The sequence below is a fragment of the Melopsittacus undulatus genome, chromosome 4 (assembly GCF_012275295.1).
Source record: "Melopsittacus undulatus isolate bMelUnd1 chromosome 4, bMelUnd1.mat.Z, whole genome shotgun sequence".
Taxonomy (NCBI): Eukaryota; Metazoa; Chordata; class Aves; order Psittaciformes; family Psittaculidae; genus Melopsittacus; species Melopsittacus undulatus.
The window spans coordinates 24,625,574-24,647,566 of NC_047530.1; the positions used below are offsets into that span (position 1 = coordinate 24,625,574).

The 21,993-nt window shown below is 42.1% G+C and overlaps 1 protein-coding gene and 1 long non-coding RNA gene across 5 annotated transcripts in view; one reads left to right on the top strand and one right to left on the bottom strand.

Annotated features, from left to right (window-relative positions):
- The window catches only part of EVL (Enah/Vasp-like), a 151,361-nt gene that overhangs the window by 23,752 nt on the left and 105,616 nt on the right, over positions 1-21,993 (bottom strand). The gene's annotated exons all lie outside the window — the stretch shown is intronic.
- On the top strand, positions 300-16,454 carry LOC115946578 (uncharacterized). Its single transcript, XR_004080627.2, has 4 exons — positions 300-435; positions 10,288-10,746; positions 13,046-13,090; positions 14,458-16,454. It is a non-coding gene; the product is annotated as an uncharacterized lncRNA (long non-coding RNA).

A 21,993-nucleotide genomic window follows, 5' to 3' on the forward strand; every position in this document is an offset into this window, starting at 1 on the left:
CTGAACTAAAATCAGACTCCACTGCCCATTGTCTCAAAGATTGGTACAAAAAGCTGAGTTCCACTATCTTGAACATGGGTGTGAGAAGCTGATATGGGACTCCATTGTCCATTGTCTGACAGATGGATGTGAGCAGCCGAGATGGGACTCCGTCATCTTGAGGACTGATGTGAGGAATTGCTGCCCATTATCTCCAAGATTGACGGAGACATGTACAGTTGAAGAGCTGGCTGCAAGACCAGCGAAACTGGTCCACCAGGATCGTGCAGCACATGACATTAAGAGCAGAAGTACTCCCACCAACACATAACAAAAGGGGAAAAAGGTCACCTCCATGCAGGACACCCTCCACCAATGGTGACTATGGACCCTGGGGGACTCCCACCACTGAAGATGACGACTACAGACCCTCGGCACACCGCTGGATCCTCGATGGTGACTATCTTTCTGCACTCTGAATGCTTGCTTAATTTCTCTCTTTTTTCTGATCTGTCCTGTCACTACTTTTTTATCATAAATTCCTTTTTAATAATAATTGTCTTTTTATAACAAATTGATTTATTGTGGTACTTGACCTCGTTTGCATCTTAATTTCACTCTGGGAATCATGAATACAATAGGTCTGACGCTGTTTTTTTTTCTGACCCTGACATGTAACAAGATTTCTGAGTAATGACTAATTCCTCTTTCACAAGTTTAGATTTCTTAGTCAATCAACACACTGCAGTAAACCATCATTTACTTATTTAAATCTTTTCCAAACTCATTTTACTTCTATTTCACTAATAGTGAGAACTACATTCACTTCATATCCCACCTTATTTTAAATGTCCTCTTCTGCACATTATTAGTTTTGTTTAACATGATTTTCTTCTCCAAGTGCTTTAGCAGTGAAGTACCTTAACAAAGTTGGGAGGCAGAAAAAGGTAAGCATGAACAGAAGAGGAGGACTGAATCTGTAACACGTAGCTTATCCTCTCTCCTATGTAAAACAAGAAGCTGTGGGATAAAAGTTGGTAAGATAATGCTGCCTGAGGAAAAGCCTGGACCAGCTGCAGAGATCAGTCTCAGCCTGTGGGAACAGGGATACCTGTTTGTATTGATTTGAAGTGGTTGGAAAAGAGTTTGAGGCAAGCTGCATGTGGATATAAGGGCATTCAGGGCAGTCACACTCCAGTGGACTTACAGCTTTTCTTGCCACCACTGAGGAAACACACTAGTTCTGTTTGGCACTGGTTGTTTTATATGAGTTACTCATGACCATAAGGATGGTATCATACCATCTGGTATCCTGCTTGTGATCTTAGTCAAACAAATAATTTTTCTATAGTAATATGAAATCTTCATTTGCAAACCCTAAAGTAAAAGGTTGGATGTTTTCTGTTTTGGACTGCCCTGATTTTGCCTGAGAGCAGGCAATAGATCTAAAAGTCCACCCCAAGCTTTCGGGTCTGTTCATTGCCAGAAACATAAATTCTACTGGATTTTTCTCCCATTCTAATCCTGACTTCTCAGCAGACCCAGGCAAAACACCATCTGATGTGAATTCTGCAAGCTTCACTCTCTGTAATGGTGGAGCTTCTAGTTTCTCTCATCCTTGAACTTGCTCTTAGCCTGCTCAGCCAAAGCTCATACCAGTACTGAAAGGCAGGCTTTATTTTTATGCTTGGTTCCCTATGTGTATTCTCTGCAGTGCACAAACAGCAGACACCTGTTTGACTGAGGGTTAAACACAAGTGGATTTCTAGGTTTAACTCCTCTCCATGTTTTTAGATATTTTTCAGACCTGAGCAGACATGAATTGTAAGTACTCTTGGTTTGGCATCCTTGCTTAGAGATGCTTCTGATCCTGACAGCTTTTGAGATCATTCTCAAAGAGAAAAATGCTTCTCAGCACAATAACCAGGAGAGTCAATTTTGCTACTGATCAGTTTGCAGCTTCACAGCTGTTGCAATCTACATTTTAGCAACTAATTAATCCAGGAGATAGGCTGTGAATGTCTGTATTTGCTCACTTCCTTGCTTGGTAATAATTAACCAAGTTTTAATGTAAGCATCTTGTGATTCATCTCAAGGCAAATTTGGGAGCACACAGACATTTTCCATGTTTGCTCTTCCTCCTCCTGCTCCTCCGCATCAGCACCGGCTCTGCTGGTCCCCAGCTTGTCCTTAAAGACAGTGACGGGGAACTCCAGGCACAAGGCACTGCTTCACAGTGGGGGTGATGCTTTCCATATTCTGGTGGCCAGTCCTGCACTACTGCAACCTACTACTGCTTAGAAATGTCTGGACACATGGCCAGTCACAAAACAGGATCAAAGCTGTTACTGAGGGAAAACCCACGCTCCGATTTCCACTCTGTTATAGTTGTGGCAGGAAGGCACAAGAAGACAGGAACAATGTCATGATTTTTCTCCTGCTGGGGTAGCCCCAAGCAGTATTTCTTTTTCCTCTTTTACTTATGCTATGACAGCAAATGCCCCTGACTGCATGCACTCAAGGAAATGGCAAAGGTAGGCCCATTTCCCTTAGGAATCAGGATTTTGTGCTTCTTCAATACAGAAGGTCCAATGTAACCCATTTACAGATCTTTTATCCATTATAGACACTGGATGGAGACCAAGGTAGGGTTTCTGCAACCCCTATAGCCTCCATGGTGCTTATGGACCAGTGTGATGAGTGTAGTGGGCTAAGGAAAGGGTCCCAAGTCAGAGCCAAATAAGAAATTTATCTGAGCTTTAAATTCATGAGATGGAAAATTTTTATTCTGCATATGAGCAGAACAGGATGATTTTGTGTGAATAAAAAAAATACCCAGAGCAGACCACAGGAGGAAAAGAGGTGAGAGACAGACAGACAGCTCTCCCTCATTGCTTGATGGTTTCAGCAGGTACTTGCATTGCGGGAGATTCAGGTTCAGGCACCAGGTCCAACCCATTGTCATTTATATCCCAGGAATGTGACAGAAGATATAAATTGTGTGTGAAAAGCATTTCTGACCAATACTAACCCCAGTGTCCTCATTCAGGTATGGCCTGGGCCATGGTTCCTCATGTCAGGGTACTGGGGAAGGAGCTCTGGACAGGCTGCAGCCAGCTCCTGGGGCCAAACTGCAAACCCATGCCAGGACTCCACCTTCACAAACTTGGGGGTGCTCCTTGGTCCTGGCAGTGCTACTACCTGATCCCCCCAGCCATCCCACAACAGCCCACAGCCTTGCAATGTGGGTGTGTGGTCAAGTGGGCTCTGGCTGGAGGGGAGAAGTTATTTGCCCCTCCTTCCCCACCGCTTCCCTCCGTCCACAGCCTGGCTGTAATTTTAGCTCTCTTGCCGTTGTTGTTGGGCAATCACACTGCTGCTGCCAACACTCTGTCAGCACTTTAAACATCTGCCTCTGTGCTGAGGACCTCAACCTGCTCTTATTCCCTTCCATCTGTCCTGATGGGGACTGCACAAGCCATAGACATCCTGGCACAGCCACATGCCACAGTCAGTGCCCACTGAAGGAGCCAGCACAGGAACCGGGTGATTCAGAGCTGTGCTGGTGACACTGCACTCTGACTCATTAGTAGAGATAATTATCCGGGACAAAGCACCGACTTAATTAGCCTAGATAAGCATGTAGATATGCCTACTCTACTTCTGGGGCCCAAGCTAGTACAACCAGAGTTAGATGACATGGCAGACCGTGTGGATCTAAATGTCTATGGTGAGTTAAACAGCTTGGAAGAGGAATCACCCTGCTCACTGTGCCCCATCACTGCAGCTGAGCAGAGCCACAGGCCCCTCACATGTGCTGCCACAGCATTTCCGTGCTGCGGGATTTAGACTCTTACATGTCCCGCAGGGCAACTACAGGATCCTGTTGGATCATTTGATTCATGGTAAGCAAAACCACCCTGGCAGAGAGGGAGCACACCCACTGAAGGGAGGGTCTGGGTGCAGTGCCACAAAGCCTGCTTTCAGGCAGTGTTTGCCTCATTCCTATTAAACATTAACTTGAACTAGAGAGAGTTTCAGAGAGAGTTATTCACAGGCTAGGTGCCTCCACAACATTTGTAACAGAGTACATTAAATACCTCCTATAACATCATTTACACATGGACCAAACCTTTCCTCTGAGAACTGCAAAGAACTTTATCAGTCTTAATTAAACTTCACCGGAAGGCAGAAGTGGCTCAATTACACCATGTCTGCACAAGTAAAATTTGGTTGCATCAATTTACCTACAGGTGAAATTTGCTACTGACACAGTTAAACCTATGCAAAAGTTCATCTTAGGCACTCTTATTCTGATGCAGGCTAAATTTGGTTTGACCTATGGCAAGAAGAGTGCAGTGAAATGAGCATTTCTAGCTCTGTGCCAGAAAACTTCTCCACCTCCCTCCCTTGTCCCTTGGTGACTGAGAGTGCTGCAAGTTTGTGGCAGTGCAAAGTAAACCACATCCTCTTAAAACCAACCCCTGCTATGTCTTATATAACCTCATTTTACCTTACACTACACTAGACAAGAAGCTGTGCGTATCCAGGAACCAACTCTCAGCTGAACTGTAGAAACCCCTATCTTAGAAGTTCTTAAAAGCACCATTCCCAAGGTTGCTTTATTTTGTTCTTTCACCTTTTACATGTAAAATTACATTAATCTAACATGAAACAGGTCCTCCTTAAACTGAAATAAGTGTGTGAGCACAGGGGGGCTGTATGAATTCTGTTCACTCAAACTAAAAACTGATTTAACATTCACCACTGAAACTTGCTGATGTAGATAAGATTTAAGGACAGTGACAGAGCTGGAAAAACAAGCCTGGTATTTAACATGGGAGTGCCTTACTCTATCATTAGTTCAAGTACATAGGTACGGGTGTGTGCACTGTGCACAGTCCCTTTTTTATCTTTCTAAGGAAACCCAATAAATGGAATTGCAGGGGTCCCTACGTGCACAGGCACACAGCTGTGCATGTGCACTGAGATGCAGAGAGGAGTTACTGAATAGAAAGTTCTTGCAAAGATCCAGTGATGCAAGATGATTAGAAATAGTCTTCAATTTACCAGAAGTGCTACTGAACATGAAACCAGCATGCCTTTGACTCAACTGCTAAAGCTGTTAATTCAGTTATTTTGCATAAAATATGATGGCAATTGTTTAATCCTGGCTGTTTATCCATCATGGCACTGGCACAACATTTGATGATTTTTCATGCTGGTGTCTTGGTTGAGCTGGAGGAGAAAAACATTTCTTTTATTTCTGAATGCAATAAAGATGAGACCATGCTAAAGCAGCTTCTGCAGTAAACGACTGCATTCTGACAGCAGGGATCATATTTAATATGTAAAAGACATGGCTCTGGTGCATTTATCTCAGCATCAGTGCCTCAGCTCAGGAGCACAGCTTGGTTTACTTCTCGCATGAAAGATAGCACAACCAGCTTTAAAAGAAATTTTAAAATACATATAGGTCACTGTACAAAAACGAAGCCTTCCACAATGAAATGGATCCAGGACTATCAGGGGTCAGAATGCAACCTGTCATGGGAGGCCTGCATCCCCACGGTTAGGGCATGCAACAGGGTGGGTTGTCCATGTGTCTGGTCTGGACTCCCTGTGTTTTATCCAGTGACTGATTAACATAAGACCTAAGAATTGCAGGAGGACTGGGAATTATTTTGCTCTCAGCAACTCAGCCCTGACAGGAAGAAAAAAATGCAGAGTGATACAGAATAGCATGAACTGGTTGGGGTGGGAGGAGGTGGGAAATTAAATGTGCAGTTCCCTCTGGGCAGGGGAAGTGGTTGAACCTTGGTCCCCGACTTCCCAGCAAAGTGCTTCAAGCACAAGACCCTTCAGAGTGGCAGCAAAGCAGAAGGTGATGCCTACACTGCTAACTGGATAGGGCTCCAGTGCTGCAGAGCCCAGTGAATGTGCTGGGACAGGACCAGATCCTGTGCAGTGCCAGCTTTCCAAGAAACTGAGAGTATGGCCAGTAAGATGAGCACAGGAAACCTGTGTAGGGTAGGGGAAGGAACTGGAGCATCCCAGGGGGATTCTGTTTGCTGCACTGATCTCTGAGCAAGAAAGAACTAATTCAGCAACTGCTCAGTTACGGACTAATGAAATAGAGGCAGATAAGGTAGCCACCTGCCATGCAGCACCAGTGGGGGACTATCAGCACCTCCTTCCTTTGCAGGGGCTGACACTGGGGCTCTGCTGCACTTAGAGCCTTGTTTCCACAGGCAGTTTCATGATAAGTAAGCATCCTCTTTAGTTGATGACCAATTGCTTTTGTTCTGGGAACTGCCTCTGACTCTGAGAAAAATGGTATCTGCATGGAATGCTATGGGAATAGTTTTTTTTATTTAATATTTCTTAAGGGGAAAAAGCTATTGCTGAATATCTAAGAGTGTGATTCCAATGTAGCTGGCTTTATAAACACATACAGGGAAGGCGACAGGACAAGATGTCGACCAGTGCCGTTAAGTGAAAAAAATATTCTATGCAATTCAGGACCATAGCTAAAAAAAAAAAGTATTAAACAACCCCCACAGTTACTAGTATTAAATAAACAAGCCCACAAGCACTTCAGTTCTTTTCTGTTCCACACCTTTTTTGATTGTTTTTTTGAAAGTGCATCAAGCCTAATTCCCTGCATGCTCACGTTTGAAACTTTTCAATAAAGGTTAATATTAACTCATAATCTTGTGCCTTTAGGCAGTAATGGAGCTTCAAGAAAAATGGCAAATATCATCAGACTCTTGTTAAATTGAAGCACTGGCCATACTGAGAAGCTTTCACTTCCCCACCACTGCATGGGGATCTGGTTAATGCCAGAGCCTAGGCAGCAGATGCTTTGAAGAAGCCAAGGGTATAAATTAATACACACCATCTAAAATATAGTTTATATTGAAAAGGTATTTTCCTGAATTTGGTTTTAATGAGGACATGAATTGTTTCACTCCAGTGACAGTTTGCCAGATGCTGTCCCGACCAAGAAGGGACCCCTGGCCATACTGGCCTTGTGTTCTGCAGTAAGAGACACAAGGCTGCAGTAAGAGACACTGAGCTAAGAAAGCACTTTCCCACAGACACCTCAAGCCCCGTGCAACTGTTCCACAAAATATAAACTGAGTATCTTCTTTTAGTTAAGTGTGACCATGTGTGTATTTGCATGAATACACGCATACACCCATTAATACCCACTTCACACTTACAATTCCTTACATCAAATAAAAAACAGGAATTCAAGCCTTTTGGGGGACAAACTGAATCCCTTAAAATCTCTGAAGCTACAGGGAAACAAGACATGTAAAGAAGTTCAACCAGCTATTTATATACTTAGCTGGACAAACATAATCTTTAGTTTTGCTTAACAGTAAGACTTTTGTCATATTAAATCAGAAAATTATACCTACATAGTGTAGCCTGGTGCAGCACCTGAGATGCTTAGAGCACCACAGCCCAACTTCACAGAATATTGCAAGCTTTTAAATGTTTTCTTCCTTTTCCACTCTCCAGTGAGACAGTAAACTTCTCAGGCGGTCTTCACTACATCATGGAGAACAACAGGGTCACATATGTGCACCAAAGCAACATGCCCATGTACATAGAAACCACCACATTACAACCATTACCTAGATGCAAATTGGGTGTTTAAGATCCATTTTACTGAGATTTAAACCCAACACTGCTGTAAGCTAACTAGGATGGGCACCTGTACCTGAATAGAGTGCTGGAAGGTAGAGGACTTTTCTACAAAACATAACTAAATGGAGATATATTTGAGGATTTAGGAAAAAAACCCAAAACCAAAACCATGAAAAATCATCATTAGAAATGGGCAGTACTCCTTGATAATAAGCTCACAAGTCTAATAAATTCAATTGATAAACAATAACAACAAAAAAATCAAATACAGCACCTGATCCCATTCACACACCAAAAGCCAAGCTCTCTGCTTAAGGGAAGTAGAAGTCCCTGTAACCAGGAAGGTCCATAGTAAATCTACCCATTTTCCTTCAACCTAATCCCTCAACCCTACACATCCCTGCAAATCCTAATTTTCTGAAAAGCTAACAGTGCTTGGATTTCTCAGGCAGGTCATTATCGAGAAAAGAACACAGGTAAATATCCAGATATCTATAGCAGGTATAAAATGCTTCCCTTGTTCACAACTATTCTTTTTAAACCAGTATCTATTCTGTGAGTACAGATGCTATTTATTAGCAAATAAAGACAGAAGCAATTCAACACACTGATTCAGAAGTCATCCTCCCATATTCTTGCTGTAATGACTTTCCCTGATTTAACAGCCCAGACTAACGCTGGTGCCATCTGAACCTAGTGGGTCATTTCATAGAATCATAGTGGGCATTCTACTGCCAGCCTGCTGGAATTAAAAGCAAGCAAAAGACAATCCATCAATGAGCTACAGCTGCAAGCGATTTCCCAGCACAACTGGATAGCACACAGAACATTACATGCAAAGCGCCCTGGTGCAAGCACCCCTTCCCACTTCCCAGGACAGCTCCCACCAGAACATGGCATGCAAGGGACGGGGCATGCAAGGCAGCAGGGAGGTTCCATAACCTACAAGACATTCGGCACAAGATGATGCAGTCACAGTGGCAGAGGCAGAAGCAGTGCCAAATCCATTCCCTGCTGACCATAGTATGGCAGCAGCCACCTCAGCGCACTCCTCCCTGCACCTTCCTCATGCCCAGCACTTACCAACCACCCCACTGCAGACCAGGTTTCATCAGGTGTAATCTATCCACTGCTGCAGCAGCAAAGTGGGCCCGGCCACTTAAATATTTAATTGTATCCTCTGCCTCACCTATCACAACGCTTCAGGGTGTCTGAAGCCAGACTTCATTGTCTGGACTTTCACAATAATACTGGGCAAGTCATAAAGAAATTACATTTTCTGCCTCCTGCTCCAATCAGACCACCATATGCTTGCCTACATGCAAGTAATTACAATAAATGCAAAGTGTGAATACGCAGAAAGTTAACTTGACTGCAAATGAGCTGCAGGATCAAGTTCAGTGGCAGTGTAGTTGCTGAAGTCAATGGGTTTACACCAGCAATGAATGTTGAGCACTAGTCTGAAAATTTAAGTGTGAACAAGCTGGATTCAGAAATGTATGTGTGGCTTAAAATCCTGTCTACTGCCTTCCTGATCTCCTGTGATCCAAAAATTCTGTCCCTTTTTAGTTTGTCTGCTAATCACTTTTTTCTTCTCTGTGTAAGTACAGCAGGTCTCAGAGGCAATCAGGTTGAAGTTAATGGACTGTTTGTATGAGGAGGATGGCTAAACAGTATTTAGATTGTCACCTTTGCCTTATCACCAGCCCTTTGACCCATTTATTTCCCTTCTCCTCGACTTTGCATTATTCTATCTACAGTGGACTTTACACAGCCAAATCTTGTACTCCCCAGGCAATGTTATAGCTAGTTTAAGGGGATGTATCTCAGTAGCCCTCAGTGACACTACTCTGATTTAGACTGATTAATGTTTTGACCCACTGAATTCATAAGGGAGCTCTTTTATCTAATACGTAATTTCTAGAATATATTGAATAAAAACTATAAGGCTCTTCCTATAGGTAGGGCAGGTGAAACCACAGGTGGAGACAGGCTCATAACTACCTTGCAATGTATCAGAACCATTTCTATCCTCAAATGATACATATTCAGCATAACTGAGTAGTTGTTCTCTCCCTGCACCTTGCCTCGTACAACATAGATATTCTAACACCAAAGCTGCTTATCATATGTTTTCTAATGCTTGTTGCTATGAATTATTTATGTCCCATTGTAAGTCTACAATATTGATACCTCTTAGGTATGCTCCACTATCAGATGCAGCAAAATAAATATTAACTATTCAATATTTGAGGCAGCAAAAACTCTGTTAATAGCAAACTATCTTTTCCACTATGGCACACAGATGGTCTAAATTCTACCTGCATATGCTCATTGTTTTCTGCTTGCTGGCTTATAAAGCTATTAGAGGCACATAAGTAAACAGGAATATTACATCCAAACCTGAGTGTAAATTCAGGCTCCTATATCTATAAATGCCAATGGTCTTATGTAATTACTTTCTGAAGGTTTTAAAAAATCCAGAAATACATTTAAATAAACAAAATTGGCATATAAATGATAAAACTGTAGACTATGTTTTATCATTAGGACTCTACTTTTGTAGAGAAAAAGGTATGATCACACCATTGCACTCTCAGTTTTGAAGACACTCCAAATATTTTACTTTCTCCTGTGCTTTCCTCTTAGATCTCACAATGAAGAGAAGCATCTAGGTGGTGTAAAATATCAGCTCTCATCTCTGAAGCACCGACTTACTCTGCACCACCTCCAGAACCACCTGCTCTTTCAAAAGAAAATAGCACTACACAATGTAGACAATTAGAAAAAACATACAAAAATAATGAGTGAATCTGTAAACAAACAACTTCATTCTGTCGTAAGAATGCATTTAACTCAGTTACTTAATTGGCCAAAACTATCTGATACCCCACGTTTTCTTTATTATTGTCTTACACACTAAGGTTGTGGTGTCTAACAAGTTAAATATGCTCATGACTAATATAAAACTGAAAAATATCCTTCAAGGCCAAACGGCATCTCAGACTGATCTAATAGAGATTAACAAATTCCTGAAGATCCTTGTGCAGATTTACCACCAGCACAGTAAACATCCTGCCAACAGTCTGCCATGCAACAGGAAAATGAGTGAGTAAGCTTCCTTCTCCCTCTGCTTAACCCTAAAATTAACATAATATTTTTAAATAGCCCATTTAAACACAAAGTGGGGCAGCAGAGCCAGTGCCACAAGATGATTAAATGGCACAGCATGGCATTAGATGATCTGCAAGGAAAGCACATATGGACAGGAAACAGGTTCCCCCAGGGACTCCACCATCACTTCTGAATCTAAAATGAAGACTGGGATCTACAATCACATCAGCCATAAGGTGACCTCCCAGAAGTGGGAAACATCAGTGTGGACCACAGGAAAAATAACTAAAGAACCTGAGAAAGCAGCTGTCCCGGAAGTATGACCACCTCTGCTTTCTACTTTGGACAAACTTGCTGGATGCTCTCAGTGTTGGTCTAAGTATGGGAAAAAGTAATTCAGGTGTGGCTGAAAGCCCTGTGACCAAACGTTTTTATAACACTTGTGCTGGGATTCCTAAAGGGTGGCACGTGTGCCATCAGCTGCATGGAAGTCACTTCTAAGTGATACTTTGCCATGCAGCATTTGGTACTGGGCATAAAATCCTTAAAAAACTACTTTCTTAATATCATAATTTGACTCCTGCCTACCCAAAGGTTTCAGCCAGCTTGCCTGTGGCAGGACAGATGATCTCTGAATGAGCAACACTTGCAAAAATTTTAAGTAACAACTTAATTGACCATCTAGTACTCCAGTATAAAAACCAATATTGACCCTATTTTGAGCATGAACCAATACCACCTGACTAGAAGGCAAACACTTCCTCAGCTAACTGCTCTTGTAATCCTTGCAAGAGGAAATCAATTGTGCAAATTGCATTTTGACAAATATAAATCACTACTGAGTCTGTAACAAAGGCTGACAAATCTCAATGCCCACCGCTTACCTGGTGCAGCAGTCCTCTGAGAGGAGATGTGCTAGAAAAACACTTCTTTTTACCAAACAGAAGTTGGAAAAGTGTGATTCCACAATCTGCAGCAGTAAAAATAAACAACAGCCCTGATCCTGCAAATAGTATCAGGCAGGCAGGTGGCTCTCCTACATGAAGCCTTTTGCAGGAAGACTGTAATTATGTGTTTGAGCACCTACTGATTGTATCTGTAGACTGTGCACATAGAAGCCAATATACAGCTGATAAAACTTGTGTCATTTTACTTTCTGTACATTTTGCCCTTAACTGAAAAAGTCGCTTTTCTTTTTTAGTCCAAATATCTATTATCCATCCTTTGGGAGGCACTGAACAGCATATAGACAGCTAAGAGCTCAGAGGCCGTGTCAAAACTGAAGTAACACTAAGAAGTGAACTGAGTGCTTGGTTTAATGGTTTTAGTAGTGTCTTTATCCACTGACACTCTGTGAAGTTCTGTACTCTAGAGAGCTCTGGAAAACACTCAAGGAGGACACTGAACTTTTAAGTTCCTCAGCTGGGCAAATATACTAAAAACATCACTGTCATGCCACTGCCCAGATCATTGTATTCCTGAAGATGGAAACCAGTTTATTTTACTGAGAATCAATGTCAAATATTTTGTTCTATTTGTAAAAGCCAATTACACTGAATCAGGCTTAACTTGTCTTTCTCTGGTCTTCACATCCATTTCCATTGTCACTTCCAAAGGACTCCTGGGTGCCATGCCAAAACTTGAGTGTTCTCCACCACTACATCGTCTACAGACACCACATTTGCACACCCCAGCAATCTGGTTGCAGTAAGACTGTATGGAGCAGATTTAAGACTTGGGAAAAAGCACCCCACTCATATTCACACTTCGTCTCTCTGGAGCTGATCCCTGCACAAAGACCTTGGCCAAGCCCATACTGATGGATCCTCTCCTCAATTTCACAATCTGCAATACTGGCACAAGAGAGTGAGACTGACCTAGGAATTAAGCATGTAACCTTCATTTCTTATATGGACAGCCTGGATTCAGGTGTCTGAACCAAGACTCACCCATGGGAGTGAGAAGACCCACCTGGCACAGCATCTATTTCAAAACTAGAGCCTAATATATATTTCCAGTTACAAACAATTTTGAATAGGATGCAAGACTGGAAGTTTCTGCAAGAAACAGAGAGCAAGAAGCATTCCAGGCAGATGCGAGTCTCACAGACTGTGCCCAGAAAACCCCCATAAACTCAAGTAAAGATTACAGCCACCAGAAATCTATCTGCATTGGAGCATCTTGTACTGATGCCATTCTCTAACAATATGCTCTGATTAAATCAGTGTTTGTGGTACTAAATTGAACTATTTAAAAAAGACATGCTTGCACTTTACATATATTTTCTTTGCAGGGTACTGCTGGGGGCAAAATAGCTGCAGAGGGAAGATGAAGGCTGGTAAGTAATTTCTGATGACAGTTGCCCCACTTGCAAGTTATTTAAGCTGCTGTCTGTCAGTAGCCCATAGCATGGTAACAATTAAATGGTAACTAGTAACATACCAGTATTACAACATACTGCTTTCTAAATTGTCTTTGGCAAAAAACTTTCATTAATTTAACTGATGGGGAATTTTGAAGTCTATGCTACACTGCTATTAAGATCATTTGGTGTAAAGGAAATGCATGCTTTTGATACTTCTCAGAGGGCCTAACTTTGATTAATTTAAACTTGCAAATTGATTATGATTCACTTGAAAATGTTCAGAAAGTGCATTCTGTTCCCTGAGAATAAGAACAGGCATTTTGCAGGAGACTAGGATGTGGATTTCATATAATGCAGAAAGCCTGACACCCCCCAAAAAGCTCCAAACTCCTGTAAAAATGCTTCAGCTTTGAAAACTTCTGGCTGTGTCACAAGCCTCCCAAAACCTCCTCAGCCATCAATGCCAACCTGAAAGAGAGATGAATCCTCCCTGGCAGTGTGTGTCTCTGGTGATTACAGGAGGAACCTGGGTGAGACTCCACACTAGACTTTCAGTTGTGTAAATATAGCTGGGATGAGTCTAATCCTAAGAGACTAAGCCACAGACTCTATCAAAATACCCACAGATTCTGGGAGGGTTTAGAAAACAGAATGCCACTCTGTATTTTGGCTCACCATCCTGTGCACCACTTGTGACTCACTGCTGGGTGTGCCAGAGTAAGCCTTGTGGGGGGCACGGCGTGTGAACACTCCTCTTAGTGAGTAATAAACACCTGTTTGGTGGCTCTGTCTTACCAACGGGACCATCCCTCCTAAATGAAACAGGCTTCCCTCCTCCCTGTTCATCCCACCCAAATGAGGAGTGGTTTATTAATCATTGAGGTTGGGTGACCAACTTTCTGTCCTATTATCTGGCTTTCCTTTTTGAAAGAAGGCTAATGAGGTTTATGGTTGTGAGACAACTCTGACACAGGGCACATATCTTCCCTGCCAGCACAGGGAAAAAGGACTTGCCAGAATGAGAGTTAAAAATAGCTTGTTTGCCTTAAAGGGCGTATTCATTTGAAATACAGAAAACGTCTTAGCTGCCACCTCTAATATGACAAGCATCTTCAGCAGCCTGCTCTCTGTCAAAATACCTATTGCCCTGCTTTTTTGTCTTCTCTCTAAATTTTTACCATTTGGAATTGTGATTTTTACTACATTATGAGAAGCTTGGGGGAAGAGAGGGCAGAGACTGCCTTCTAATTAAAACCAACCTTGTTCACACCAAAAAGGCTCTTCAAGGTTATTTCTTGGAATCTAACATAGCCCTGCCTTTCTTTCCACATTTCTTACAGCAGTGCTGTTTCAGACAGCATGCCCCTGTAGCCCTGCTCTGTGCTGATCCCCAACTTGGAGGGCATGTTGGCCACATCCTGCCCAGTGCTAAGATGACAGGACAGTCTGGTTTGGAAACCACGTATCAGCATCAGCGAGGCAGGTGCCTGAGCTCGGTGCTCTCAGAGGCAAGGCGTATCTTTTCAGATACGGTATTTTACCAGTGATAATAATGAGCCAGTTGGGAAAACTTAACTGGGGAAGTGGTAGATTCTCTATCACATGAAGTTATTAAATCAAGACTGTGGATTTCTGAAGTATGCCTTTCTAGCACAAACAGAACATTAGCTTCCTGGTAAAGAATTTATGTTCAGAACACTGTAGGTCTGAACACAGAGGTTACAGTAGCTGGCTTTATTGATGTCTTCTGACTCGAAAATCTAGGAATCTAGCATCATCTGTTATCACTTCCTTTACACCAAAGATCTCCTTGACTCTTCTGGGAATCCATTAAAGCTGAAAAGCCTGCCAAGCTGAGAAAATTACCATAGTATTTCCAGCTGCTTTCCCCAGAATTTTACAGTAATCCTTCCCCTGGCTCCAAGCAAGACTTGCCACTTTTCTTACGAGTAGCTTGAGCAAGTAGCATTGTTAGGTTGTTCCTCTACTGCTCCTTATGGGCAATCCCCTCTCAGGTATTGCCAAGCCACTGAAGGAATTCAGAAGTTCCCCTTGCCTTCCCCGACACGGGTGTAAGAATTTCTTTGCAAGTCTGGAAGCTGGCACCACAATTCATACTGAAGAAGCAGCTGACACGACCAAGCAGAGCCTACCAGGCCTGCAAACAGCTTGCAGATTTAAGTGGTAGCCTAAATAAGAACCACTCTTGAATGTCATTCATAACAAAGTGGAAAAACTAGCAACATCCCGCACGTTTCTCACATGCAGAAGTGCCAAACAGGAGGCAGCTCTTGTTATCTGGTTGCCAAGGACAGGACCTGGTTGAATACTCCCTCCCCACCCCCAGCACAGACCCATCTGAACAACTGAGAAACATGAGCAATTCTGCACCATGCTGATGAAGTTTTTAATCTACATGTCACCCAAGCTGAACTGCAAAACACGGCTGCCTGCCCTAGTTATCAAATGACCTGAAATTCAGCATGATCATCTGCCGTAACAGCTGGTTCATTGACAATGAGAGAAACTCCTGCCTGGCTGCTGAACCAGAGGCAGGGCCAGGATCCCTGGGACCTGGAATGCACACCCTCCAACACTGAGATGCTTCTCCCATCCCCCTGCATGGCACAGCCTCAAAATGTCTTGTGTTCTTCAAATTCTGCATGCTGACTTCTTCCTCTACATATTTATTTCTCATCTGTATCATTAAAAAGAGATTTCAGAGACCTGCCACTTCAAAGTGGGGGAAAATAATGAAACATCTTTCCCTAGGAATTAAAGCAGAGGTGAGGTTGGATCTTGTCAGTTTATTTCTTTCTGTCTAGGGTGCTACATAAAAAATACACAGCACTAGCAATTTTACTTCTTCTAAGTAGCAAGTTATAGAGGAACACAGTACAAAATATTAAAATGATTGTCAAGAGATAAGTATCCAAAACAGCCAAAGTTATGGAGCTAAATAACTCTGACAGATGGTATGAATACTTTTTTAAGAATGACTCACATTCAAACACAGTGATACTTCCTGAAGTTGCTTTGATGCACACACCAAGTTACATTTTTCTATTCAATTGAAAAAAAAAATCTAATCACTTATTAGTACATTTTTACAGTTTTATTACTGTGAAAGGTATTATTAGTGAAATTTAATACTGCTTAACAGTATAATGAACAGAATTAGATGTCTGGACTATGTCTTAGTGCTTTTGCACTTCTTCCCCAAATGGAACAAAGAGTGAAAGCTGAACATAATAGCAGCCTTCTGGTATCTGTATAGGGCCTACGAGGGTGCCAGAGAGGGACTCTTCATCAGGGACTGTAGTGATAAGACAAGGTGTAATGGATTTAAACAGGGGAAGTTTAGATTGTATATAAGGAAGAAGTTCTTTACTGTAAGAGTGGTGAGGCACTGGAATGGGTTTCCCAAAGAAGTGGTGAATGCTCCCTCCTTGGCGGCGTTAAAGGCCAGGTTGGAGTGAGCCTTGGGTGACATGGTTTAGTGTGAGGCATCCCTGCCTATGGCAGAGGGGGTGGTACTATATGATCTTAAGGTCCTTTCGAATCCAAACCATTATATGGTTCTATGATAATATGTTACCGAAAACCAGCCCCTCACCTGGAACTCAGTGGTACTCTTTTGAACCCAATGGACATGATTTCCTGCTAAATTGAACCTAGATGATGATTATTTCTGTGCTGGTATATCCTCTTGGGTAAACAACATTTTTCTGTTCCCTAGATGAAATGAGAAATGAGGAGTGCACATGTTCTGAATGTACTGTGTCTCAGTTCTTGAAAGTCTAGTAGTTTCACATTGCTAATGTTGTGCTTAAGCAGCATCTGCCCTTTGATTTTCATACACATAGGTGGTTGTAGCTATTGCCACAGTCCATATGTGCATAAGCAAGACCAAGGTTTGGGCTGAACATATGCCTTATTTTCTGTGTTTACTTCAATGTAGGTTTCAGAATCTTTTCTTTAGCAGAGAGAACATACTCTATAGTGAGACTATAACCATGAATATTGATTATGGACATACAAAAAGAATCTGAAATCATATGGTACCAAGACTTTAGCTGAAGTATGCATGAACAAACAGTGTAAGTAATATTAAATGTATGCTTGTATTTTTCTTGTTCTGCAGTCTTGCCTGCACATCATCTTGAATGAAACAAACAGAAACCCCACACTAAGCAGCATCAGACCTAACTGTAGTGCAAAACTTTTCCCCAATGAATTTAATTTTTTATATTTTCTCCTACAAATAGTGTTACCATTCTACTCAGTAAACACAGATTGTTAATATATGTGGGTAATTTATATTAAGCCAATTATTTGGCTTAATATTCTTGTTTGGAAAAAATATTATGAAAATAAACATTTTTATCCATATTAATAAATCTTTTGCTTGGGGGCTACTGTCAATGATGTCTTGGTTTTACTTCCAGATACATTTTACTAGGTGATAACAAATACATGCATGGAGTTACTCCTTGTCCTGGACTGATCCTAATCTAGGCAACTAAGTCTTGATCTTCTAATAGAGGATTCCCATTTGTGAGGCAGGGACACCCTCTGGCCATACTCCCATTAGGCAAGATCACCCATCAGCCAGATGGGGAGGAGTGCTGCCAAGCCCTGAGCCTTGCGGCGTTCTGAGCCTTGATCTGTGAGATAGGCACAAACACAAAATACACCAAGTATGCCTCAGTGAAACCCAAAGCACAGAAGTCTTCCCACTTGGGGTGTTTGTGCTGCTGTTGCAACCATAGGGTAATCCCTGTCTCTGTCAATATCCTTGTTTTCATCTCATGGAAGAAGGCAGTGGTGAAGACATCTTATTTCACACTCACGTGCTTGTCTGATCTGGGACAATATGCTTGAAGTGGTAGATAAAGACCCAATTCTGCAAAGCACTGAGTTGTGCAGAGGAGGATTCAAGAGAACATGAAATCAGCACCTTACTATATAAATCCCTCCACAAGTACTCCTTGCCATTCATTGTAATCCTACCTAGAACTGTTCTGATACCTGGAGGATGTGTCACAAAAGCCTTTTCTTAAACCCCTCTTTCATTCATTAGCTGTGCTGGTGCAGAAGCTGGAACACTGGTATCAGACAATTCAAAGTGTCTGGAAGATTTATATTGCTTTTTCACTTTCTTAGGGCATTTGTTAGACAACTCTTTCCATGTCTGAAGTCAGATAATTTTGTCTTTTAATTGTTAAAAAAAGTGCTCTTTTATTTTATTTTGGCTGGTAATAGTAATACAATTATTATAAAGCTCCCTGAAGCAAAATTTTTAGTCTCTATGTGACACATGATCTCAAAGTGTTGCTCCATGAACTACAGACAGGCTACTTGGGAAATGCCAGATGAGGTGTTTGGCTTTCAGCTCTATCACATGGACAACTAATTAAATGCTTTTCTAATAATAGTATCCTATACTTGAGGAGATAAGCTTAATTACTTGTTGAATTTCACTGGAGTTCTGCAGACATGTCTGCATATTCCTGGTAGCTAAACCAACCTTTGTTTAACAATACAGTTTGCTCTCATTCCTATTTTTCTAGTTCAGATGTATCTTTAACAAACATAAAATGTCACTGATGAAAACAAATAAAGGAATCTGATGTTTCTTAGCTAAAACTCCATTACTACACAAAAAAACCCCATGAAGTCAATACAATAACAGCAGACACTCATCACAGAAAACCCCCAAGGGAAGTCAGTGGAAATTCTTTTTACTGATGTAAGGAGAAACAAGACAATACTTAAGATTGTTGTAATTATAACATTATGTTTGCAATTTGCATGTAATCTATGGTTCCCACAATACTGACAAGTTCATTACTTTCAACATGTAATTATCAGCACTTTGACAGTGAGCAGGTAAACTAGAAGGCTCTTTGGTTCCCAGGTTCTTTGGGAAACACCAGAGTTTCTACCCTTCACACTCCACACTCTCAGGAAGCACAGCTGTGATTTGGAGATATGGCGTACACCCTACATTAAAAGAAACACTTCTTGTTCATGGAGCAATAATGCCATTTGTTTCATTTCCTTAGGGCATGCCTACACAACACAGGTAGCAAGGCAACCCAGGCAAGCTACCTAGGTGCAGCGTAAGTGCTCTACCCCACTGGGTGTGCTTCTATTCCCACAATGATTTCTGCACTGTGCCACAGAGATGCTGACTGCCTCCATGTTTTACAAGACAGAGCTTAATGTAGAAACATTCGTGCTTTGCTATTTTCACCCTGACAAGATATTTTAAATACTGGCCTGGAAGGAGGAAAGCTGAGATGAAAGGCAATATAACTCCTCTGTACCTAACTGGCCTTGAGTCAACTCTGCACCTGTAACATTTGGTCCAGCTCTGGACCCTAATATAAGAGAACCATTGACAGAGTCCTATGATCCAGTGGAGGGTGATGAAGATGTCTGGGGGATGCAAGTGGCACATGCAAAGGTGCCAGGAGAGTTGTCTTATGCAGCTCAGTAAAGGGAAGGCTGAGGAACAATCTCATTGCTGGTGCACATGCTCAGGTGTTTCATGATGGGAAAGGCACAGCCCTGGAACAAGGGCTTGGCCATGTGGCCATTCTTGGCAATGCTCACTGGGAAAAGGCCTTGAGAAATCTGATCAAATTCTGAATTTAGCCTTGCTTTAAGTAGTTGCTCAGAGTAGATGATCTCCAGAGGTTCCTAAATAGCTGTCTGAAGACACTGAGGAAATTAAGGAAGCAAGTATCACTGGTCTCTGCAGCATATGGAGAGCAAATAAAGGAACTTCATCTGAACATGTTTTTTATTGCAAAATGAGTTATCTCCTGATGCTGTGGGGTCCACTGAGCAGCTTTTAGATCTTAATTAAGGTAGGTACTTCAAAGATAATTCAGCATTTAGTACATAAGTATACTTAATATTCTCCTAAATAGTTTCCTGAATTTATGCTCTGCTGTTACTGATGACCTCATATGAAACAAAGGACCAAAAAGTAGGATGCTGACTTAGTATTAAAATTCCAAAAAGACACAATACTATTCTATATGCTACAGCAAAGTAGTCCAAGCCAAATGATTTATGTTCATTTAATAATAAATAATTTCATGAGAATGTGACAACTCAGGACCTTTGACCTGGAACACTGTTTGCAGACTTTAGAATTCCCAAATGAGGTTGTGAGCTAAGTGATGACAGCTTCTCCAATGCTACTCTAAATCTTTCTGTGTCAAAGAAGAGTTGTTCTAGGTTATGATTGCTCTTGTAATTAAAAGGGGGTTCTAGTACAGATAAGGGCCTGTACTGCAAAACAGCACTCATCTTTGTAAAGGAAAGTTAAAAACAGAGAGCCAAAATTTATAGTGGTAAGAAAAGGGAAAGAGATACTGAAAAAAGAGAACAGCTAGTGGCTTAATGAAACTTGGCTTTGAGCTGCATAAAGAAACACATCTACAGCTTTTTGCAGCATTTAGGAAAATGCCTTGAGCACATGTGATGTAGCGGTTACCATGGCAATTTACACACAGCCATAGATCAGACAGATCTTGCAGCTCTTTTCCAGTTTAAACTCCCAACTGAAAATATAGGACTAGACACAAACAAGTAAATCTCTTGTCCATATTGATGAGAGATTATTCATGTGTGTACTTCCACAGATGTCAACTCATGACCTGTGGTGAATGACCATCCTCATACATGCAGGGATTTCCAGTCTGGAGCAGCTGGTTCCTCTATACCTCCACACTGGCAATTAAAAACCAAGTGTGTGTGTGTGTAGTACTGCATAGGAAACCTCCTTTCTGTAAGAGATGTGACTGAATAAAACACAGGGATGCTCTTTCTACCCTTGCCACCTTTTTACATGGCATTCTATTTCATGGTAATGTACAACAACTCCTGTCAACCTTCGTACTGCACCATGTCTCCAGGACCCAGCACTGCTCGCTGTACCTGCAACCGGCACTGGAGAATCAGCCATTAGTGTTTTGTGCCTGCCTGGATGCCCCACATGCCCATCCTTGCCCAAGCCCTTCCTGTCCAAAATTAGGGAAGAGGGGGGCAGAGTAAGGGAAGTTGGGGAGCAGCTGCAAGACTGAAATGACAGAAGAATCTTCCTGTCCTGTGCCTCTCTCATTGTGTGTCTTCACCAACTGACTGTGGGCGACATTGCTGCCTGTTTGAAGACAAAATGAAGATGAGGCAAGAATGTACCAAGTTCATCATGGGGATGCAGGCTGCAGGGTCAAGTATGGTGACAGCCAAGGGAAAAGGCATCCACCACTGTGACTGGCAGGTGATGCTCCATTGATTTGGGTTGCTTGGGAACCTGCCTGGATGTGCAGCTGGCAGTGCTGTAGTCCAGGCATCTCAGCAGTAAGCACCCCAAAAAGCTCTGCCATAACTTGAGAGAGGGTGCAGACCAGAGTCTGACCCAGGGACAGCACAGGAAGAAAGAGTCAACAAATCTGGAGATGCTCTGACTCTGAAAGGATGAAAAAAGCAAAAAAAAAAAAAAGGATGTTATTCTCAGGTCTATGCCCAGAGGAAAAGTAAGAATTAAATGGTGCATAGGTCAGGGCTCTCAGCTGCCAGGGCCATTAACAGAGAAGGACAACAGGATGGGTGAGGGATTGGGCACTGCAGATGGGAAACTGTGGCTGTGCTCAGGGAGAAGGATCTCAATGTCTCTCAAGGGCATCCTTTCTTGTGATCTTTCTTTCTGACAGATATACATGCTGTGTGCAGCTGTCATGCTGTTGTGTGATGTCTTGAGGAATAAACAAAGGTGTGTTCGACTGAAGATGGGAATGACAAGAAACAATAAATGACAAGGAAACGCGAAATCAAAAGTGCCCCTGATGATGAAGGTC